Source organism: Pygoscelis adeliae, unplaced genomic scaffold (assembly GCF_000699105.1).
Source record: "Pygoscelis adeliae isolate BGI_AS28 unplaced genomic scaffold, ASM69910v1 Scaffold122, whole genome shotgun sequence".
Taxonomy (NCBI): domain Eukaryota; kingdom Metazoa; phylum Chordata; class Aves; order Sphenisciformes; family Spheniscidae; genus Pygoscelis; species Pygoscelis adeliae.
The window spans coordinates 5733769-5738843 of record NW_008824358.1 but is presented as its reverse complement, the minus strand read 5'-3'; positions in this window follow the sequence as shown (position 1 = coordinate 5738843).

Sequence of the window (5075 nt, the reverse complement as noted above, 5' to 3'; positions counted from 1 at the left end):
GACTTCAGCCAAAAAGATGATAGCACTCAGTACAAAAACACTGGAATTGTCTTTAATACATGCAGGATAAACCAGGCTGTCAGGCAGTGATCTGTATCAAATTTTTGTGAAACAGTTTATGCCAAATATATTTCCCCTGACTTCATAAATGCAATACTATTTCTTTCCAGGCCTCACACATCTAGCAGATACTTGCATTAGGCTTTAGTAATTTACATCGTTACAAAGATATCAAGATTGGGCCTTTGCACTGATAATATTTCAATAAATATTATTAAGTTTCTAGCTTCCCCTACATTGTATTTTACTGTTTGTGTATTGAAGCAACAAGATTGCAACAGCGATGAAAAATATTTACAGCCTAGTTTGATTTACATTGCTTCATGTTTACACAGAAACCAAAAGTATTCAACAAGCCTCACCTGTACATGTGAATTTTACTCAAGGAAATAAGCCTGTGTTGCTTAACAGCAATACTTAGGTGCATAAAGAATTAGCTCCAAAGAGAGGACCTTAATCTCAGGAATTAACCCTGAGAACTTGCTGAAATGCCTGTTCCCATTATATTTGTGCAGCCCCAAGAGGCTGTAGAATTAGCCCTAGTACGATACCAGAAATCCAAGAATACTTAAGTATAATTGAAAGATAGCGCAACCTCAGACTTTTCCAAATGTGAGCTTGCTTAATATTTGTTATGTTAAAGAGGAACAGAGAAGATGGATGCGTGAAAACCTTTTAAGAGGGACTGGATTCACAGCAGTCATGCACACTGCATTATATAATCCTTCAATTCAAACTACTTTTCAAGCATAAAAAATATCAAGCAGCAAGTTAAGCAGAGAATTATTTTACTAAATTCTGACCAAATAAAATCAACAATTCAGTAACTATTGCTTTCCCACTTTTAACCTGGACAGCAACCACCTGACCTGTAAGATATTCAGTATTTATCTCTAGGCAGAAAGAAGAAATGTGGAATGTCCAACTGTAGAAATGATCAGCGAAAGTACTGCCATAAAAAGTGAAAGTACCGAAGGGACTTACTCAGTGGGTAAACTGAGACATTTAAAACTTATTTTCTGCTTGAAAAAAAGATATTTTCACTGACATGACTAAAATTATTCTTGTTCATTTCCACGCTGCTCATTCTTTTCTTTCTCTCCCCCCACCAATACTGGACATCATAGATAATTTTTGTCCTTTCCTTGTTCCAAAATGCAATTAAAGCCTGTCTGAAAAAGACTGACTTTTGTTTCAGGAGCTTTCATCTTGCTCTTTTGGCACTGTTCATTGTCTCCTTAGTTTAGCCTGTGTATGCAGTCTATGTACCTGAACCTGACCCAAAACAAAATTATGACTCAAGCTAAAACTAGAAAGCAAATTGTATCTGGTCACCCTGTTGGAAGTACTAATTGTTTATATTCGTTGAAAAAGAGGCAAACCTGTTGCTAGCTACTGGAAATATCTTTCCAATAGACAAATCTGATTGAAAGATAGTCTCTCTAGGCAGTAAGTCCCTGGATGGTCTCCTTGTTCTCCAAAGGCTCCCACTGGATATTCTCCTTCCTTTTGAACTCTCCTCATGGTGGAAGCTGACGCAGAGAGGCACAGAGCTCTTATGAAGGAGCATTTACATTAACACTGGTTGCACACACAAATTTCCCTCAGGAAGGCTAACAATAGCGAGTCAGTCCTTCAGTTAATGTAAGCTGTCATGGTGACTTTTTTGGTTTTGGTTTCTTTTGGGTTTGTTTTTTTGGTTTTGGGTGTTTGCCTTTTTTTTTTTTTTTTTACAAGCATGGTGGCATTCCACTGACCATCCCTGTTGAGATATGACAGGTTAGAGGTGACAAATGCTTAGTCTCTTAGACTCATCCAAGCGGCAGAACTGTATGAGTCCTGGAAGTGTGGTTTTCAAGTTCAAACTGGACTACCTTATTATACAGCATCAAGGCTACATTAATAAAGATTCTGATGAGCATATTTTTTTCTGAAGTTTTTGACCAAAACTCTCTTGTCTGTACAATACAATAAATATCTCAAAAGCCTCCCTCACAAATGAAACCTATCTTAAAAGTTGTCCACTAAGCAATTTTCAACCAAGGTAACTTACTTCCATTATAACCAATTTGTAGGGTACTAAGAGCATTTTACCACTTCATTATTTCATGTTATCAAAATGCTGGGTGATCTGCATTGCTTAAATGTCTCATTTCATGGCTGAACAAAAGCTATCAGAGTAATTTTACATATCTGATTCAGAAAATCTGCCATTGCTTCTTACAGATGGAGTTCAAACAGAAATGAACGATTGAGTCTATTTCAGTCATTTACCAGATATACTAGCAATTACAAGTGTTTCTAATTTTCTGTTAATTGAAGGTACATTACAATTGTGCTACACGCTGTATTTATTTTGGCCAGATCCTCAGCTACAATAAACCAGCAAGCCTCAATTATGTTAATTAACCTGTGTAATTTAGGCCAACTGAACATAACTGCCTTCAGGATTTTTCTATATTTTTATGCTTGCCCGTGTTAATACGCTTGTTTCTTGTGGAGAAGCAGAATTACTAACTGTAAATGCAAACAGAGCAAAGTCCAGAAGACTGAGCCTAGAACAGCCTCTTCATTTTTCTACTATTATTGGGAGACATCACACAACAGCTTTGAAAAGAAATACCCCAAAACTGGAATGCGTTGTCATCTTTCAGTCAGCTACAGTATATATTACCTCACAAACCATTCTTCCCTTTGACCGCCACAGCAGAGCCTTCTCCAGTTTGAGCTTTTGCCAGCAGAACTCTGAAAACGGTGGCAGGGAACTGATTTAGCTCAGTCACACAATGATGCTGAGTAACTGATCCTCACCGGGAGTCATTTCTGCTGCTGTCACTTCTGAGTCATTACCTTTTCTGAGGAAGTAGCCTTCTCTGCTAGCTCAAACTTTCTTTGCTACATCAATGGTGAGTTCAAAGTATGCTTTGCAACTTCCCACAATAAAACAAAACATCCAAATAAGTTCCTACGGGGAAGGAACGATAGCCGATTCCTAGCCGTGACTTACTAAATACTTCTGCCTTCTTTCAGTTTCTTTTCTTTACACAGAAGGAGTCAAATTCTTTTTTTAAAGTCATACATGCAAATCCTCAAAATGAAAACTTTCTAAAAGCAACTTCTGATCTCACTTCAACACTCTCTGCTTCATTCCCTTTGGTCCACATCATCTTCCTCTTTTCCTCTATATCTATTTCCATCTTTCTATGCTTGTTTCCTTCAAACACCTTCTAATCTTTCTATGGTTTTTAAACAAAAACATATTTTAATTTTTTATTTTAGGAAATAGTGATAAAATTCATTGCTGGATAGTAAAGAGGACACACAGCTTTGAGATGACATCGCACTGACTTCCAAACAATAGATATTTACAGATTTGATTATTTTACAGGCAACTTAAGCCATTGTGCAATCTATAAATACTTGTGTCTTCATGATGAGGTAAGATCATTCCATACCACGTGAAGTTTTACATGTCACTTATTCTATGTAGGCTGACAACATTTATGTTCTTAGACAATGAAATCTTCAAACCATAAGCACTAGCATCTGAATCCTTTCCAAAAAGGATATAAGCATAAGCCAAGGAAGAAGCAGTCATAAGAAGCTTTTTTCAGCTCTGAAAAGACGAAGTCATGCTCTGCAGAGTGTTGAAATGACTTTTCTTTCTCAACCAACCTATATAACGCCTTTGCAACACTGGCAAACCACAGATAAGCTTTCGATAATAGCTCCTTTTCAAAACTTCACACATCTGTGAGTGTCCAAGTAGCTGATCGGTGTTGCAACACTTCAAGTTTTGGTCAGGGGAAACTCTCTCTCTTACTTGCAGCGTGCTCAGACTTAATCACCTCCTCGCAAAACAAAACATATTTCTTTGGATTGAGCTTCAAACTGACAATAAGCTTATCACAGACTATTAACAAATGTAATGTGGTTTTTGTTAAAAAAAATTCACACACACACCAGGATATCACTCAGCTCTAAGAAACATGCCATGCAAAGTTCTCTCAAATATTTCAGATGTACTAAGTCAAAAACTGTAGCTTAAGTTGTCTATACGTTTACCCTTCTGTGAAAGTAGGTTTCTCTTTTCCATACTCCATTGTCCTTCACACATTTTCACCCGCCAAAGCACATTTTTAAAACCAGCACGGGGGCAATTTCTTCCTGCCAGAGACACCCCGGTAGGAATCCCCAGTTAAATAATCTCTGCCTTCTGTCTTTCACCACAGTGTAGCGGCATAACTATTCCGGGCTTTTGGAAGAAGTGGATGGCTGCATCTGTTTGGGGACTCCATATACTTTGAAAAAAGCTCAGATCTTCTCAGGTTCTTCAGCTTTGAAAAAAGCTTGCCTGTATTAAAAGGGTTTTCCTTTCCTGCCTTATAGCAGGCCTTATAGCCTCACTGAAATAAGGACATACTGTTGATACGGACAGCATTTTTTTCCAATTGAATTTTAAGGGTTTCTTTTTTTCCCCTATATAGACAGCAGTATTCTCAGTTCACGAATCTCCCTCATTCTTTTTCAAGACTTCCAAAGTGAAATACTGACCCAACGCTTCCTACAAACACTGTGACATCGGGTATGCCAAGCTCTCTGCAAACAGAGTGCAAACATGGGACATCAGGGAACTTAACTCCACAGTTTTCCTTGAAGTTGGAATTACTTGCTAAGCCTGAAGGATAAACTAAAATTTTACATTTTTTAACCTTATCAACAAAAAAGCTGTTTGTTTTACATATTCTAGATCATTAATATCTGGAAATCTGAAGCCTTCTAAGAATGCACGTGGTGGGCTAAAACAACGTAGAAAATGTGAGGGTTTGCAGTCTCTTCTCTCTCCACGATGTTTACACAGCATGTTTGAGCGTGCACGGTTTTAGCTGCTTAAAGAGGAGCCAGGTAGTCACGATGGTTGCAGAAACTAAGTGTCCAGAGCCAGGTAGGTCACAAGCAATGAAGCTAGCCATGTCTTGTTACTGCCTTGGGGATGAACAGCACTGGGGCAACTG